Genomic DNA, 20762 nt, shown 5'->3' on the forward strand with positions numbered 1-20762 from the left:
CTGTCGTTCCTCTGCTCTGCATTCAACAAGTGATGAATAGATTCTTTTCTTTGAGACCGTCTGACTCACAAGAGGAGTTCTGCATTCAGTTTTTTCATCAGCTGTATATAAAGATGGTATGTGCGTCTCCTTCTCGGCCAGTGTACAAAAATGAAGCCAGACTAGTCAGCCCTGTGATGGGCGCTGATAAAGAGTGCTGGTGCTGTTTTTGGAGCCCCTGCAGAGCTGAGATATGAAAGTCCTGACTCCTCTGCAACACAAAGGACACGTTTAACCAACCAATAAGTTCCCTTAGATCGGCAGGGAACAAAGAATTATTGTTATAGCAAAGCAGTCATGGTGGTCCATCTAGGGCCGGGTGATAATTTGGTAATGATAATAAGGAAGTACCATGATGCTGCAGACCTGCAAACCCCCTACTCCAGGTGTAATGGCCAAATTCCACCAGATCTGTTTCCAGAAGACTTCTATTTTTGCCACAGAGCAGCCGGAGCGGGACAGGAAGTCAGACACCAAAACAGAATTAAAACATCAGGTTTATTCTCTGTTTTGTTAGATAGTTTTTAACTTAACTATGATTTCAACAAAATGTCATTTTGAGCAGAGGCAGGCCTGGCCATGGAAATATTTTCATCCACAAAGGGGGACCATGCAGAAAAAGTTTGGGAACCACTGGACTAATGCTGCTCAGTCTGTAAGGAGTTAACATTACTGATGGATAAATGAGAAGGTTCTTTTACTTGTGGGACATAAAATATTGAGTTGGACGCCGTAAAAGACCACAAATCATCCAATGCACACAAACAACTAAATTACAATCAGCTTTATTGGCCAGGTACGCTTGAACACACAAGGAATTTGACTTGGTAAACTGTGCTCTCTTTGTACAAGACATAAGAATAAGACATACAAATAAAAAAGAATATATATATATATATATATATAATAACAATAACATCAGCTATAAATACAAAAGAACTACAAATAGGCATGACTAATATGTACAGGCTAAAATAATCAATCAATCAATCTTTATTTATGTAGCGCCAAATCACAACAAACGTTATCTCAGGACGCTTTTACAAACATAGGAGGTCTAGACCACTCTATGTCAAATTATGAACAGAGACCCAACACCAAGACAAGGTAAGACTCAGTCTGACCCCACCTTAATCCATCATGAGCATTGCACATCGCGGTATTTAGCTAGTTACAGTGGCGAGGAAAAACTTCCTTTTAACAGGCAGAAACCTCAAGCAGAACCAGACTCATGTTAGACAGCCATCATGCCTCGACTGAGTTGGGTCTGGAAAGACGGATAGAGGGGAGTAAGAGAGAGAAGTGATAGTGATGAGACGAGTAGTAGAAGCTGTTGCCGCTGGAGTCCAGAACGTCAGTATCAGCTGGAGTCCAGATCGTCCACAGCAGGAGGACGTCTACGGCAGCTCAGAGGAATCTACGAGACAAGGGAGCTCAGGGACTCCAGAAAGGTCTATGGTTAGTAACTTTAATGGGACAGGCAGAGTTAAAGTAAGTGATGAAGGGGTTGGGGGGAAGGAGGTGAGATAGGATCCCAGTGTGTTAGTGCGCCAGTTCCCCCAGCAGTCTTAGCCTATAGTAGCATAACTAAGAGCTGGTCCAAGCCTGATCCAGCTCTAATTATAAGCTTTATCAAAAAGGAAAGTTTGAAGCCTACTCTTAAAAGTAGAGAGGGTGTCTGCCTCCCGGACCCTGACTGGTAGATGATTCCAAAGGAGAGGGGCCTGATAACTAAAGGCTCGACTTCCCATACTACTTTTAGATACTTTAGGTACAACTAGCAAGCCTGCATGTTGGGAGCGTAGAGTTCTAGAGGGGTAATGGGGCACTATGAGCTCTTTAAGATACGAGGGTGCCTGATAATATGATAACAGTGCAGTGGTGAGTAGCAGAGGTAGTTTTTTTACATTAAAAAAATAGTAGTTAAATAATAAAATAAATAGAAATATGGAATTCTGTTTGGACAATTGTTGCTTTGTATATTTACAGAGAGTATTGATCCAACAGGTATAACACTGTATGTCTAAAAAAAATGTATTTTAATCGTTGCATATGTTTTAAAAGTGGCAGGTAGAAAATCTGAGTGGCAGACAAAAAAAATGACTTGCCTGTCACAGTGGCAGGCAGTGAAAAAAGTTCATTTCAGACCCTGGTCACATGACTCCAGCTGTTCGGTGGTCCTGAGCACGGAGCAGGACCGCAGTGGATCGTAGACGGACCGGACACTGGTGGAAGTCCTGTGTTGATGATGATACCGGCCAATCATGAGTCAAAATGCAATCACAATAATTTATCAAAGTGAACTGAAACAGACATTACTCATCCGTGTGTGCATCAAACAGCGTGCTCTGACTGCTCAATATCCAAGACGTGTCAGTTTTAGATTCAGAGCTGGTGTCAGTCTGGAAGTGTTTCCTCTTCATGAAGGAAAGACTCTGAATCAAGTCTCCATCTTTATTATTCAGGAGTAAAGGGAGCCTGGAGACTTTCGTAGTAGTGCTTTAAAACAGAAGAACTTTGGCTGCTCTCTCGTACGCTCAGTTAGGTTTGTGATATCAGAAACACTTCCCTCTTTCTCCTCTCCCTCCTGCTTTGATACTTTTCCTCTGTCAGTGCACACGCACGCACACTCATGCAACAACAAAACACACACAACCATGCAAGTGGAAGAACAGAACACACACATATGCGTGTACAACAAAAACACACTCACACATGTGCACACTCTGTCTCTCTCAGGAGGATGCAAACACACTGACGCCATCCCCTGCAGGGAGATATTTTTCCTCTCTCAGGCATCTCGTCTCAAGGTCACAGACAGTAGACACACACTTACAAACAGACACGTACACACACACACACACACACCCTCGCCCTGTAAATCTTTCTGTATCTGTTTCCGACTGTAAGACGTAGCAACGAAGGATAACTTCGACCAAACTTTATGAGCAGCCTCAGCTCTGTGTTTGTGTTGGATGTTGTTGTTGATCAGCTTCTGTGTGTTGGGTTTGGTGCTGCTGCTGTTGCTGTTGCTGCTGGTGATGGTGATGGTGTTGGTGTTGTGTGACATTTGGCAAAGAACCGGCCCTGCAGCTCATCGCAGTAGGCTTGGCTGGCGAGGTGGGAGGGTTTGGCAACAAGCTGCACACCTACACACACACTGCGACACGCTACATTGGCTCACAGCTTGGCAGAGAGATTTACTGTAAGTAGTTATGAGAATGCTCTCAGTTAAAGTGTGAGAGGAGAGGAGTTTGAGGTCTACTGCAGTGGAGAAGGACCTGAATGCCTCGTATTATTACCGTAGCTAATATGAATTCTTTGACGTTAGTTTGTTTTCACTCTTCAATTAATACATCACATTTTTATATATCATACCATGCAGACAGAGTCATATGTATTATGTTGGAGTGGCCCTTAATGTACAGATGAGAGCCTGTGTACAGATCGAGGAGTTACAGGCTGATATGAAACTCTGATTCGTCTCTTAGCTGCATGCGAGAGCACACTTTGTCTACTTCCTGTCGTTCCTCTGCTCTGAATTCAACAAGCGATGAATAGATTATTTCCTTTGAGATCGTCTGACTCACAAAAGGAGTTCTGAATTCAGTTTTCATTCAATCGACTGTATGTAAAGATGGATGTGCGTCTCCTCCTCCTCCAGTGTACAAAACTGAAGCCAGAATAGTCAGCACCGTGATGGGAGCTGACACCGAGTGCTGATGCTGAAGTCCCGACTCTTCTGCATCACAAAGGACTAGGGATGCTCCGATCGATCGGCCACCGATCATTATCGGCCGATTTCTGTGAAAAAGTACGTGTTCGGTGTATGCCGATCAATGCCTCTCATTGCCGATCACAAAAAAACATCACCTGTGGCTCATACTTTGCAGCCTGCAGCCTGAAGAGGACCTGTGTGTAATGTGCCCCCTCTCCCTTTCCTTCACACTGTGCAGGCGTGCAGTGGCAAACCACAACAAACATGTCTGCCGTGTGGAACTTTTACACAGTCTGTGAGAGTGATGTAAAGTTTGCATCCTGCAACACATGTAACGAAAAAATACCTTGCAGGGGAAGCACGTTAAAAAAGCTTCAACTCAACCAATTTAATAAGACATTTAAAGAACAAACACTTGGCGGAGTATGGTGAGGTTTTGAGGCTCACGGCAGTGAATGAAAAGAAGACAGCCAGAGCAGCATCAGTCAGACGGCAGCTTACAAAGCCCACGGTGGCAACACTCGCCTGTATGAGCGTGACAGTCAGAAGGCTAAGCAAATAACCCGAAAAATAATTGAATTCATCGGGCTAGAGTAGCCTTTCTCAGTGGTGGAAGACACCGGGTTCCGCCGACTGCTCTCTCACTTTGAGTCCCGCTACGTGCCACCGGGACGTAAATAATTCATAGAGACGTAGCGCTGTCAGAGCTCCACCAGACAGTATACTCTCACATCGAACGTCTCCCTAAAGAAGGAATCTCATTCTCTGTAAGTTTCACGAGTTTCAAACATGGCATATTCAGAAAGACAAACTTGTGATATATATTGTCTTTTATTTATTTGACTTTCTGCACTATTTAGCCTGTTGAGAGCCTTAATGTTTCCAATCTGTTAAAGGTTACTGATAGCCGGTACATTTAAGTGTCTCTCAGTTGTCCTTTTGACTGAATAGTTGCTGCATTGTGCCTGCAACGTTTTTGTAATTTTTCTCTTGAAGAAGTTAGAAAAACATGTTTTTTTTCTCTAAATCAAGGTATTTTATGGTTCCTTTTTTCCCAGATGATGTAGCACTCACCATAACTAAATAGAAAAATTTACAGAAAGTCCATGTGATCGGTATCGGTGATCGGCAGTGATCGGCACTCGTGGCAGATCGGTATAGGAATCGGCAGCATAAAACCTGATATGGTTGTATCAAAGAAGTCATGGACACTTTAATGACTCAAGGCTGATTTATACTTCTGCGTCTCCCCTACGCAGCAGGGGCTGACGCGGACATGAGCCCCACATACTTGTGCGTCGATGTGTCCGTGTCGCGCAGCAATTCTCCGCCGAAACGCCTGAGGGCAGTGCGGTCTCTCTGATAGCCGACCGCCTGCTTCCGGTCCCGCTACGATCTCTGTTTACTTTTCCACAGAGTTTCAGAGCGTGTTCTGTTAATCTACAGCTGATACATGTTGCTGTTTATCATACAGACATGATTACATGAAGAATAGAGAGGAGGAGATGAAATACACGGCCGATGTGCGGCCGATGTCCGGGATCCCGGAAGTGTTGTAAATGCGGGAAAGACAAAGCCGCCGATCGGACCAATCACAGAGCTTGCGGTCAGCGTCGGCTCTACGGGGAGTTACATTTTGGAGGAGGTGCACGTCAGCTACGTGCGTAGGCCACGGCGTAGGTACGGGAGCTACGCGGACCCCCGGCGTAGGGTACGCCGTTGATTCAACGCAGAAGTATAAATCAGCCTTCAGACTGCCTCTGATGTTGCTTCTTTCTTATCAGATACATTATGAAATCCTCCTCCATCGTCACCATGTCTGTTGTTGTTACAGTTACCTCTTTGTCTTCGTTTGACCATGAGCGATGTATTGCTTAACGCCCATTCCAACGCAAATGACGCATGTAAAGTATGAGAGCCGTGAAGATAACCTCATTTCATATTTATGCATCTATTTTTGGGGCGTTAAGGGAGCATGAATGAGCCCTCAGTGTTAGATTTGTCTCCTTGATCTTCCTCTACTCAATCGATCTTTATTTATACAGCGCCAAATCACAACAAACGTTATCTGAAGACTCTTTCCACACAGAGCAGGTCTAGACCGTACTCTATGTTCTATTATTAACAGAGACCCAGCATCAAGACAGGATCAGATCCAGTCCCATCTTACAGGAAAGGACTCAGTCTGATCTCATCTTAATCCACCATGAGCAGAGCACTTTGCAGCATTTAGCAAGTTACAGTGGCAAGGACAAACTTCCTTTAACAGGCAGAAACCTCCAGCAGGACCAGACTCACGCATATCTGATGTCAAAGTTTCAGCTCCACTTTTTAGAGAGCTGTCACATTGTCCAATCTTTTTGTACAGTTTCTGAATCAAACTGCAAAAACTTGTGCAACCAAAAAGGCAAAGACAAGAACACCCTGAGACTGAACATGATCTCGCTGACTCAGTTTGACCCACTAAAAGTCGCACATGCACGTCGTGAGCAACAACCCAGCAGCCAGTGTTTTCTATTTAAATAACGTTGCAACACACACTTCTTCACCGCGTCAGCCTCCACGCTGGGACCCTGCTGACGTGGTAACCTACAGGCTTCATTTACTTGCAGCCCCCTGCCTTCTCTCTGAGCCGACTCCCCGCTTACAGCTCAAGTTCCTCTCCCTCGCTGCTCGGCATCTGTTACCAGGGTGATGGCATCCAGCGGCGTGAGTGTGTGTGTGTGCAAAGGTTTCTTTAGGACGTACGCAACATAGTCAAATCTACTCCCAAGACTTGAGCTGTTTACTCGTGGGGCACCTACTGTATACTGTGACATTTCATCACTCTGTGTGTGTGTGTGTGACCTTTAAGATGGACTAAGCAGTGACCTTATTAGAAGAGATGAAACTTTAATGACATGCTGACTGTGGTGGCAGGAAATGGTAACCGCAGACATCAAGGGAAATAAAATTAATCTTATGTCATGTTGCAAATTTATTTTTAATTTTTTTTATTAGTAACTTTTACAACATATTCACAAGACAGAGACAATTTAACAAGAGACATGTAATAAAAAATATAAATAATAATAATAATAATAAATAAATACAATTATAACAACAATAATAGTATTAATAATAATTCTAATTAAATGATTATTATAAAATAGGTGAACAACAATTAAATAATTAAATAAATATAACACATGAGGAAAAATTGGAAAAAAATAGAATAGATTATTTTAAATGAAAAATAAAACTAACTGCTTTCACAACATCTGCATCACATGTATTTATTTAATTAATTTTAAAATGAATTAAAATAAGGAAATTAATCCACAAATAGAAATAAAAAACATATATAAAATGAAAAATAATAGAGATCATGATTATTATTATTAATTTTTTTCTTTTGTTATTATTTAATGTGTATCTTTAAACACATTAACAGGACAAGAAAAACATCATGAAATAAACAATAAAAATAAAAATGAATAAGTTTAATCAAAAACAATAAAATACATCCACAAATAAATAAATGAATAAAAAACAACTGAAGAAATTTTGAAATAGAAAAAAATACGTTTAAAATTACAAAATAAATGAATATAGTAGTTCATGCGCACTGGACATCGATCAGGTCTACTTTAGAAAACAAACAAACACAAGTGACGCATGAATTAACTGCGTTCTGTCAACACACTGTCTCATGTTGAACCATTAAGTCCTGAGTCACATTTAACACTCAGAGTCTGCGTAGTTTAAAGAGTAAGAGCATCAGAGGTAGTCAAAAACACATTCAAGAGCATTCTTAGCTTTTTGTTTGACTCTCATCTCCTTTGTTGACAGTGATAATAAAGAAGGTGCAGCTCCAAACACAGAGGTGTGGTAGTGAAGAGAGACAACACACATCATTCTCCATCGTGGTTTATTCACACAAGATACTTGTTTTAACTTTTTCATCAACTAGTGAAGAGGCAGTCAGCTGATGTTTTTAAACACAAAGGGTCCAGCTTCTCAAACAGTGATGTGATGGATTAGTTCGGTTTCAAAGTGTTTTAAACTTTATATTTTGGGGTTTTGAAGATCTGGCTTGACAAAATGATCGTGATATTCAAATAATTGTTTGATAATTAAAAATGGAATAGTTCATGTGACAATTATTTCATCTTTGAAATGTACTTTTTCTGGGTTTTTTTCAACTAGCCTCTGGTTTGAATGTGGTAAAACCATCTGAGAGTGGTGTAGGGCGTTTAAAAGCTGTTGGCTTTTTGCCATTAAATAGCAAAAAACCTCAGAAATAACATAACATTCCAGATAACATAACATTCAAAATAACATAATGCAATTCCAGATTACATAATAACATTCAAAATGAAATAATAATATTCAAAAAACATAACATTCCAAGTAACATAATAACATTCCAAATGACATAACATTCCAAAAAAACATGATAATATTCCAAATAACAAAAAAAAACATTCCAAATGACATAACATTCCAACTAACATAATAACATTCCCAATGACATAACATTCCAGATACCATAATAACATTCCGAATAACATGAGAAAATTCCAAATGACATAATGTTCCGGATAAGATAATACAATTCCGAAAAACACAACATTCCAAATGACATAAAATCATTCCAGACAACATACAAACATTCCAAATTACATAATAACATTCTGAAACTCATAATAACATTCCAAATGACATAACAACAGCCTGAAAGACATAATAACGTTCCAGATAACATAGTAACATTCCAAATGACATAACAACATTCCAAATAAAATAACATTCCAAAAGACATAACAACTTCAAAATAACATAATAACATTCCAAATGACAAAATAACATTCCAAATGACATAAAATTCCAAATGACATAAAAACATTCCAAATGACATAAAATCATTCCAGACAACATACAAACATTCCAAATTACATAATAACATTCTGAAACACATAACAACATTCCAAATGACATAATAACAGCCTGAAAGACGTAATAACGTTCCAGATAACATAGTAACATTGCAAATGACATGATAACATTCAAAAAACATAACATTCCAAGTAACACAATAACATTCTAAATGACATAACATTCCAGATACCATAATAACATTCCGAATAACATGAGAAAATTCCAAATGACATAAAAACATTCCAAATGACATAAAATCATTCCAGACAACATACAAACATTCCAAATTACATAATAACATTCTGAAACACATAACAACATTCCAAATGACATAATAACAGCCTGAAAGACGTAATAACGTTCCAGATAACATAGTAACATTGCAAATGACATAACATTCAAAAAACATAACATTCCAAGTAACACAATAACATTCCAAATGACATAACATTCCAAATGACATAAAAACATTCCAAATGACATAAAATCATTCCAGACAACATACAAACATTCCAAATTACATAATAACATTCTGAAACACATAATAACATTCCAAATGAGGTAACAACAGCCTGAAAGACATAATAACGTTCTAGATAACATAGTAACATTCCAAATGACATAACAACATTCCAAATAAAATAACATTCCAAATAAAATAACATTCCAAAAGACATAACAACTTCAAAATAACATAACATTCCAAATGACAAAATAACATTCCAAAAGACATAACAACTTCAAAATAACATAATAACATTCCAAATGACAAAATAACATTCCAAATGACACAAAATTCCAAATGACATAAAAACATTCCAAATGACATAAAATCATTCCAGACAACATACAAACATTCCAAATTACATAATAACATTCTGAAACACATAATAACATTCCAAATGACATAATAACAGCCTGAAAGACATAATAACGTTCCAGATAACATAGTAACATTCCAAATGACATAACAACATTCCAAATAAAATAACATTCCAAAAGACATAACATTGCAAATGTCATAATAACATTCCAAATAGCAGTCTGTGAGATTCAGAGCTGCAGAAAAATGCAGACTTATGCAGCTTCAAAGAGTTCTCTGAGAAACTTCTATGAAAATATAAACAAATTATGAGTTAAAGTGCAAACTCCTTAAGTTTGCATGGGAGGGGGGTGTGCTATTCAAATAACCGAAAAGCGAATAGTTAGCAGTGACAATGGAATAGTATTTTTTGCTTGAATCCCTAACTGAAATATTTGAAGTGAACCTTTTGAGGGAGGCGGGAAAAGATGTGATCAGTCAGAATCAGAGATGTTGAGCCTGTGGAGGTCTGCACTGAAGAGTCTCAGAGCAACAGCAACACAGGCTGTGAACTTTACAAAGAGAGTCTTAAGATGACCCTCCTGTGTTCAGTCTACAAAGGTTTGACTGGAGGGCAGGTGGTCTGGAAACACTGAATGAAGCAGTTTTGTGTTCAAATCAGTTTCACTTCAACTTTCTTTGGCTGGAGCTGCTCTCATTTTCTGCTTATTCTCCACTGAAAGTTAAGAAATTAAGATCAAGACATCCAGTGACTAAAATCTTGAATTAGGTGAGTGATAGTGTAAGTGAAAGAGGATGGTGGTTCATAACACTTGGGGAAAAAAGGTCAGCTGTAAATGTTTTCATGTCCAGCCGACAGCCAGTATTCACTCGTAACACGTTTCCTTCACTTTTTTACTGAGGTCTTAGAGAGGAAAATAACCCACTGTAACAACTGAACACAAGTGGGCTGGGTGTGAGTCAGTCATCAGGTGACAGACTTTCAGACTAAACACTCTTTAAACTTGAAACCCTCTGAGCCTCTCAGGAAATGAAGCAGCTTGTGATTTGTTCGTCAGGAGCGTCTGCATTGTCTGCTGTTTATCACTTATCTGTTCAGCCCACCCGGCCTTCAGGATCTTTGTTTTGTGTGCTCACTGTTTGACTGTTAGGTATCTGTGAACCCAAACAGCTTCACGTGCACGGTGTTCGCATTTGGTTTACCAAGAAGTGGTTTTATTTTGGTAAGACTGAGAACATTTAATGGATTCACTGCACTGCAGATACATCCATTACTGTATTCTACCAACCATTGAGCTCATAGGCTGTAAAAGATGCCTCTTTTGCAGTAGTAGCTAGGGATGTATGCATACACTCAACCCACGATTCAATTCGAATCTGGATTTTTGGTTCACGCTACGATTCACTCACGATTCTCTAACGATTTTCAAGAAAACTGGATTGAACTATTATTGTATTTCAATTCTCAGATATGGACAGTTGCAATATATATGTTTACTCTTATATGTATTTGTAAACAAAGTAATCCTTTTTCATTTTTTAAAGTGTGTTGTAACCAAGCGTGCCGGACACAGCCCTGGTGGTGAGGCTTTCAGCAGTGTGACTGCCCCCTGGTGGCTGGCTGCAGTATAGGTCAAAAAATCCGTCTCCCCCATTCATTTGAATGGGGGAGCAGTCAAACTTAAAAAAAAAAAATACACATCGTACGAATGTTTCTCACATCCGTATGCTGTGATGATATGTAGTTAGTATTTGACTGTTTTGTGTTCAAGGCCTCTTTGTCCTGAAAAGTTAAAAAAACAGGGTTTTACTTCCTGGTTTCCTTTGATTCACAGCCGCCGTAGAGGGAATCTTTAAAGGACACACAGCGTCTTGTGACGTTATGCTGTAGGGCGGAGCTTATTACAGTGACTTCACAGGCTCTGGCTGCACAATGGCGGCGCCCAGGAGCCCGTACAACGGGAAGAGGCGGAGCAAAGCTGTCCATTTTTATTTACAGTCTATGGTTGTAACTTAATAAAACCACTGCACACTTTTTTTTCAGTACCTTGCAAAAAAACTCAAAATGACTGTACAATAATACCTTGTTGAAAAAATTTCAAAACAATTATAGAGAAATGGAAAGTGTATGATTCCCAAATGAAAGTATTAAGTATTAAAACAAATAAGGTAAATCTCTTTAAATTAGGGATGTAAATTTCAAATATTAAAATATTATCATTTAATCATTAAAAAAATTTAAAAGTTTTCCATGTCAAAAATTATGACAAATGCGTTTTTTTCCCCTAAATCTAACTTTCCATCACGACACAGTGTATATAACTGATGGTATTGAATTGCTACGGATCATATTTAGGTGTTCAAAATGTTAAACAAGCTGAATATCAACATGAGGAGCAGGATTATGAATAATCTCTGTGGACGCATGGTCATAGAGTTTAAAAGTTATATCTGGATACAAATTATGTTGAATCGATTTTAATCCACCCTTATTTGTATTGATTTTTTTCACTGATTTGCAATATATCCTTACATCCCTAGTAGTAGCATAACAGAATAACCTGTTAACTTCATTCAACTTGGGCTCATACCACTGAATTCTCAGTTTTACTTACTATTTACAGCGAAACTGAGACTCACAGAAACAGATAAAGGGAAGGGAATGTAATGAACGTCTGTCAAATTGAGCTTTTCTTTTGATCTGAACACATCGTCCCTTCTCAAGTTGCTAATTGGACTATGAACAAAGCAGCACATGAAACAGGAAGTATTAGCAGGAAGCCATTTATCGCTAACCGCTAGTTACACCATCAACACACAGTTTTGTCATTGTAGTCAGAGGCGTATAATATCATCAGGTGACAGCTGTTGGGTTCTGAGATTCATACTGCAGTGAGAATAAAATGGGAAATAGTTGTGCTGCTTTATTCTGTACTCTATGGACTGTCAGGTGTACCCAGATGCACTTACACAGACTCCACCCGGCAGCCAGGACCTGAAAGGAGACTCAAACCACAGCAGCCGGCCGAGGCTGAGCTGAGCCAGTCACGACTCTATCATGTGTTCTCACAGACTGACCTCAGTAACCTTTGTACCCCCGTCACACACTCATTAAACACACTCCTGCACACACTCTTCTTTACGTTGAGATTGTGACACTCCCTGCTCTCAGACACACGACTTAAACCCTAATCTTAACCTTTGACCCCACCCTAACTGTGAGTCAGGGGGTTCAACAAGCAACACTCGATGTTTCTGCTTCTTTTGAAAAGCACGACAGATTTACAACGCCAAGCTGAAGATTAACCAACCTCAGCCCGATAGGTGCTATCACAGGGCGGACCTGAACCTCCACTCCTGCTTTTGTACAGTGGGTGTGTCTCTGTCTTTACACACACTCTTCATCTTTACCTCCAATTATCCTCTCGTGCCTGAGATTTGTCGTCCTCCTCCTTTGTTTTTCCTGTTTTCTGTAAAGACAACAGCAGTTTGAGTCGCTAAGATACCAGTTTATTTTCTGCATTTAATAATAAAACGTGTAAAGAAGTAATTATGTAGGAGCTGAGCACAGGGAGAAACGTTAGGATGATTCTAGAGGCCCTTTTTTTTATTTTAGAACAAGGTATATATTTATATATCAATTTTAATCAAACACCATGTCTTTTATTATTTTCGGCAAAAAACTAACAAACAGTCAATCAATCAATCAATCAATCTTTATTTGTATAGCGCCAAATCACAACAAACGTTATCTCAAGACGCTTTTACAAACATAGGAGCTCTAGACCACTCTATGTCAAATTATGAACAGAGACCCAACACCAAGACAGGGTAAGACTCAGTCTGATCCCACCTTAATCCATCATGAGCATTGCACATCGCAGTATTTAGCTAGTTACAGTGGTGAGGAAAAACTTCCTTTTAACAGGCAGAAACCTCAGGCAGAACCAGACTCATGTTAGACAGCCATCATGCCTCGACTGAGTTGGGTCTGGAAAGACAGATAGAGGGGAGTAAGAGAGAGAAGTGATAGTGATGAGACGAGTAGTAGAAGCTGTTGCCGCTGGAGTCCAGATCGTCCGCAGCAGGAGGAGGCCTACGCCAGCTCAGAGGAATCTACGAGACAAGGGAGCTCAGGGACTCCAGAAAGGTCTATGGTTAGTAACTTTAATGGGACAGGCAGAGTTAAAGTAAGTGATGAAGGGGTTGGGGGGAAGGAAGTGAGCTAGGATCCCAGTGTGTCAGTGCACCAGTTCCCCGGTAGTCTAGGCCTATGGCAGCATAACAAAAGCTGGTCCAAGCCTGATCCAGCTTTAATTATAAGCTTTATCAAAAAGGAAAGTTTTAAGCCTACTCTTAAAAGTGGAGAGGGTGTCTGCCTCCCGGACCCTGACTGGTAGATGATTCCAAAGGAGAGGGGCCTGATAACTAAAGGCTCCACCTCCCATACTACTTTTAGAGATTTTAGGTACTACTAGCAAGCCTGCATGTTGGGAGCGTAGTGTTCTAGAGGGGTAATAGGGCACTATGAGCTCTTTAAAATACAAGGATGCCTGATTTTTAAGGGCCTTGTAGGTTAAAAGAAGGATTTTAAATTCTATTCTATATTTTATTGGGGGCCAGTGACAGCCTCAGTATTTTATATTATATAGTTTATTTGACAGGGACACAGCAAATTACACAGCACAACTTCTGCCTGTTACAAACAGCTGTATTAACTGATGCTTCAAATATAAATGAAATATATTTATTTCAATTATTTTCAACATTGTAGATTAATACTGAAGACATCAAAACTATGAAATAATCTGGTTTTACCATAATAAGGATTACAACAGTAGTCAAATAGGGCTATCCATTGTGTACTAACCCTACCTCTGAACAACACAACTGATGGTCTCAAACACATTAAGAAGGCAAGTCATTCTACACATGAACTCTTGACAAGGCTCATGTTCATTAGAAACCAATCCAGGAGACCACTTCATGAAGCAGACTGAGAGAATACCAAGAGTGTGCAAAGCTGTCATGAAGGAAAAAGGGGGCTACTTTACAGAATCTAAAATATAAAACATATTCTGCTTTGTTTAACACTTTTTTGTTCATTAAATAATTCCATATATGTTCTTTCATAGTTTTGATGTCTTCAGTATTAATCTACAGTGTTTCAAATAATTAAAATAAATACAAACCCTTGAATGAGAAGGTGTTTCCATACTTTTGACTGGTACTGTGTATTATAGCATCCATCTGAAAATCTGTCTAATTCAGAGCTGCTTTATTCAGCCGTAGAACAGGTGTGTTTCTGACTGCAAGAAGCTTTATTCAGGTGATAAACAGACAGATATTATTATATTAATATTGTCCTAGATTCAGTACAAAGTTCTTCTTGAAGATATTTATCCTGGTCCATCTCAAATAGCTCTCTGTCCTGTTTGTTCTTCTGTGTGTGTCGGCCGATACATATTTGACTTTATATTTAAAAGAGACAAACCCTCAGGTGTTCTGCTGAGTCACTGAGTGCACACACACACACACAAACTCACACACACACACACACACTCACACACACTCACGCTCATGTTAGCTGACTTTCCTGTTCTTGCTGCTCTGATTTCATTTGAAGACAAAACCTGCATGATTGATTCAGATCTGAACTCCATGTTTTGTTCTCGCTGTTGTGTAAGACTGCTTCTAAAAACACTCTCCCTGCTCGGCTACACCGACTGATATTTCTTTTATCACCTGAACTGGTTCAGTGCCAGCTGAGCGAAACATCATTTTACACCGTCTGTTGCCATGTTTAGACTTTAAAGCAGTTTTTTTTTCCTCACAGATGTTTTAAAGGTGACATATCACGTTTTTTTCATCAGTATATATTGGTCTAAGAGGTCACCAAAACATGTCTTTAAAGTTTATGCTCAAAAAAACACTTTGAAATCAGATTTTGGCATGCCTGAAAAACCCTCTTCTTCAGTCCTCCTCAGAACAGTCTGTTTTCCCTCTGACCACGCCCCCTCAGGAAGTAGATGTGCCCTCGGCTCTCCGGCACGTTGATCTAATGTTTACATGTTGGCTGAATATACACGGCTGCTCACAGACCCGCGTTACTTCAACCCTCTGAATCTGATCCAGAATCTGATCCTGACGGAGAGGCGCCTGTAGCAGGACCTTTCTGAACCATTGGTCACAGATTTAGTGTTTCTTGTTGTTTTATTTATCAGTATGTCGACGTGTGTCTTGGTACACAGCTACGAACATGTAGCTATGTGGCTATGCTAACTAGCGCTAGCACTTATCCATGATAAATAAAAATCATCCACTAGATCTTCAAATCTGCAGACGTGGGGAGTAAAACCGACCTCTACCAGAAAGGCAGCAGGACCTTTCTGAAGGATTGGTCACAGATTTAGTGTTTCTTGTTTTATTTGTCAGTATGTCGACATGTGTCTTGGTACACAGCTACAGCTATGAACATGTAGCTATGTGGCTATGCTAATTAGCGCTAGCACTTTTCCATGACAAATAAAAATCATCCACTAGATCTTCAAATCTGCAGACGTGGGGAGTAAAACCGACCTTTGTGTTTATTAAGACAGCCTACAACTAGCATGCCTCCCTCCTAAGCTCCTTGTTAGCACACATGTGTGCAGGGAATGAAAAACGGAGGAGGAGTTGAGTTGTATTTTATACAGTCTATTGGCTGAACAAGCTCCGAGCTCTGACTCCGTGACAGACCGGATATTGTTGTGACGTAACAAAAACACTGAAGTCTGAAACGGCTCGTTTCAGTACACATTTACAGAAAGGTGGAGAAATCAGAACAGGGGCAGAATGGATTTTTTTAATTTTCGGGGGGTTTGTAGACATGCCAGGGAAACATATTTCAGGTAGAGAACCATCAAAAAGTTGATTTTGCATGATATGTCACCTTTAAAGCAGATTAGGGTTATACCTTCTTAAAACATCACCTATGCTTCCTTTAAAGCTCCTCTTACTACATTTAAAATATGGCACTATTACAAGGATGCAGTATCAGTCATTTTCAGGCATCTTATGAATGCAACACCTGGAGCTTGGAGTCCAGATCCAAGAGGAAGTTTTGATTATAAAGCCGAATGCCTCACTCTGGAGGATTCTTTGTATAACATGATGCGCCAGTAAACTTACCTCAAACACTGCGTCCCTAACTTTATATTGTCTGTAGCTGTAGGAGTGGTGGTGCAGCAAACGCACAACTCTTGAGCAACTCAACTCCAGTGAGGCAGCTACTTCCTTCTTCCTCTAAGACAGGGGCGTCAAACTCATTTCAGTTCAGGGGCCACATACAGCCGTAGTTGATCTGAAGTGGGCCGGACCAGTTAAATCATAACATAATAACCTATAAATAACAACAACTCAAACTGTTTCCCTTTGTTTTAGTGTAAAAGAGTACAAGTACATTCTGAATTTGTCACATTTAATGAACTATCTACAAAAACAGATGTTGTATTTTTCACCATGATGAGTCTCATAGTGGGGCCAAATATTTGACTCTTTAAGCCCTGAAACCTGCTGCAAACACATCAAACACACAGGTTACCCATGTCACCTGACACAGAGTGTAATGTTTACTGCAAAAGAACAGAGATTATAATAATGAAGAAGGTAAAGTTGATTATTCTGGACCCCTCAGCTCCAGCATGAACAGTTTGCTTGCTGGACAGTGTTGTATGCAGGGGTGTAGAGCTAGTGTTAGAAGTTAGTGGATCATTTTTTAGTGCTCTAAAATCATAGTGCTCCGTCAGCACTATGATTTTATGCGACCCCCAGAGGACAAATTTGAAATAGCAGTTTCTTTTATTGAAAAATTGCAGTTAATGTCTTCTCAGTAATTTTATTCTGCGGGCCGGATTGGAACCTCTGGCGGGCTGGTTTTGGCCCACGGGCCGCATGTTTGACATCCCTGCTCTAAGACCTTCCTTTGTGATGTAAACTGGAGTCTCTGCAGTGCAGGTAAATGTTAAAATAGAGCTCTGAGCTTGTTTCCCTGCGACGACACAGTCTTATTTAAGAGTGACGGGAGACAGTGACATCTGAAGTGTGTTCCTTTAGTCCAGTCTACTCCATCACTTTGACTTCACTAACACTGCAGACAATCCTGCTTAGCCAAGATCTCAGGGATATCCTGGGGATCTCAGGATATTCCACCTTGATTTTAATCCAGGACGTCAGCAGAGTTGAAGTTATCTCAAACAGACTTTTATTGCTGCAGTAAAGCTGTATTTTCAGGAGAACCAGGAAGTGTTGATCTTCTATGCTGTCTCATCATTGGGCCTCTTCATCCTTTTTAAAGATGTTTCTTTACTCATTTCAGCTTTAGATTGTTGGTTATTTTTTTCAGGTATCAGCTTTGACAGTGGCAGATATGACCCAAGTCTTGACAGACAGAGGTTTGTGATGGGAAGGGGTCTGGCAATTTTTCTAAATAAAATACGCTGCAGACTGGGAGTCATACAAGTGAAGAAATTATAATAATAATGATAACTGTTGAGGAAAAAAACCCAAATAATATTGATGATGATGATGATGATGATGATGATGATGATGATAATAATGATAATAATGATAATAATAATAATAATAATAATAATAACAATAATAATAATAATAATAATAATAATAACAATAAAACAAATAATAATAATACTACTACTACTACTACTACTAATAATAATAATAATAACAATAACAATAACAATAATAATAATAATAGTGATAAAACAAATAATAATAATAATAATAATACAAATAATAATAACAATAATAATAATAATAAAAGTGATAAAACAAATAATAATACAAATAATAATACTAATAATCATAATCATAATCATGGTTATAATGATAATAATGGTAATAATTATGATAATAATAATACAAATAATAATGATAACAATAATAACAAACATAATACTATTATTAATAATGGTGATAGTAAAAATGAATAACAAACATAATAATACATATAATAATAATGATAATAACAATAATAATAATTTTATTATTCTTTGTAATAATAATAATAATAATACTGGTAATGATAGTAATAATAATAAAAATGACAATAATACTTCTTCTACTACTAATAATAATAGTATTCTTTATTTATATATGACTTTTCAAAACAGGCTTAAAAAATACTTTACAAATAAGAAAAACTTAAAGACAATTAAAGAGAAATGTGAGGAAGAGAAATAAAAGTTAATAAAACAATGTTGGAAGAATAAAACAATAAAAGATGACAGATTAAAACAATCAATAATGTGAAATATAAAAAATATAAATATATAAAATCAAATTAGAAAATCAGAAAATCCTGCTAGTGATTCTCCCTAAAAATGAGTAAAAACCTGATGATTAAATCAAGATAAGATAAATGACTTATTAAATCTGTGAGGTCCTGTACCTAATGATCCACCGCCCCCTGGTATAGATCTCCTGCTCTCACTGTTTCTAGATGGAGCTCTTTGAAGCAGCATCAGATCTCATCATTTGTTCCTTTAAATCTACTTTTATTGTCTGGTAAGCTCATGAAGGTTCAGCACTCTTAATGAATGACATTCCAACAAGAGACCAACACTCATTCCATCATGTATCTGAGCTGAGTCTCCAATCTTAAGTGGATCTGGACTCCATAATCCCTTTATCAGGACTCAAAGAATCAGTAGTTGGGAATCAGAAGCATCCTTATCAGCCGCTGTCTTCACTCTCCTTTCCTGTCCTGCTGTTGTTCCCTCTAAGTGCTGACAGTGCAGCTGCAGTCCTCCCGGCTTCTACTGAGTGTGTATGTTCGGTGTGTGTCACATCAACACTTGCAGACCGTGTGCCATAATGATATTAGTCAGCAGGAAGAAAGAGCAGCTCAGCAGAAGTGACTCGATGTCTCAAACACGAGGAGGACACAGGGTTGTCTCATTCAGGAGGTTCTTCATGAAGTTAACGACCGGGCCGAACATAAACTTTGTTGGTGTGTGATTCTTCTAACGTTACAAACCGTTTAAAATTAGCAGATCAAGCTGGGAGCACCTTAGGGTACGTTTATTTCTGTACAAACTGCAACAGGGCTGAGCATCGTGAAGGTGAGGGTTATTTTTAATACCGAGAGGCTGACGTCGTCACATTGTCCCTAAAAAGAGTTAAAGCTTATTTGGATCATTCAGAAAGAGGAAGTACATTTTCTTTCAGTCACATTATTGATTCATCCACAGCAAGAATAAGCTTCCCAACATAAACAGCTTCATTTAAAGGTACAGTGTGTAGAAATCAGAATATTTAGCAATATCTAGAGGTCAGATTCTAGATTGATTTGCTCCCCTGCTTACTCCTTCTATTGGGGAAGCGATGGTGGCCTATTAGGACAAAAAGCTCCTGTGCTGCATGATACGTATGATCCTCCATTTGTCATGTTTTTGCCATCCAAACGTCCATCAATATAACTTCTTCTTCTTCTTCTTCTTCTTCTTCTTCTTCTTCTTCTTCTTCTTCTTCTTCTTCTTCTTCTTCTTCTTCTTCTTCTTCTTCTTCTTCTTCTTCTTCTTCTTCTTCTTCTTCTTCTTCTTCTTCTTCTTCTTCTTCTTCTTCTTCTTCTTCTTCTTCTTCTTCTTCTTCTTCTTCTTCTTCTTCTTCTTCTTCTTCTTCTTCTTCTTCTTCTTCTTCTTCTTCTTCTTCTTCTTCTTCTTCTTCTTCCACCTCTGCCTCTTCATCCTCATCCTCATCCTCTTCATCCTCATCCTCTTCATCCTCATCCTCTTCCTCATCCTCTTCATCATCATCCTCTTCATCCTCATCCTCTTCCTCATCCTCTTCATCATCATCCTCTTCCTCATCCTCTTCATCATCATCCTCTTCATCCTCTTCCTCATCCTCTTCATCATCATCCTCTTCATCCTCATCCTCTTCATCCTCTTCATCCTCATCCTCTTCATCCTCATCCTCTTCCTCTTCATCCTCCTCATCATCCTCTTCATCCTCTTCATCCTTATCCTCTTCATCCTCATCCTCTTCCTCTTCATCCTCCTCATCATCCTCTTCATCCTCATCCTCTTCATCCTCTTCATCCTCATCCTCATCCTCCTCATCCTCATCCTCCTAAAAGGTGCATTTCATGCAACCACTCCCTAAATACAAAAACACGCATGTTACTAGTTTGTCCGTTGTACGCCTGGATAGAAACATGGCGGTGCAAGATGTTGGCCTCCAAAGGAGGGGGCACACTCCTAT

General features: G+C 39.0%; 1 protein-coding gene across 1 annotated transcript in view; it reads left to right on the top strand.

Annotated features, from left to right (window-relative positions):
- LOC117818936 (metal transporter CNNM4) overlaps nucleotides 1–20762 on the top strand; it is an 83183-nt gene that overhangs the window by 2355 nt on the left and 60066 nt on the right. The window lies entirely within an intron of this gene.

The sequence above is a fragment of the Notolabrus celidotus genome, chromosome 9 (genome assembly GCF_009762535.1).
Source record: "Notolabrus celidotus isolate fNotCel1 chromosome 9, fNotCel1.pri, whole genome shotgun sequence".
Lineage (NCBI taxonomy): Eukaryota > Metazoa > Chordata > Actinopteri > Labriformes > Labridae > Notolabrus > Notolabrus celidotus.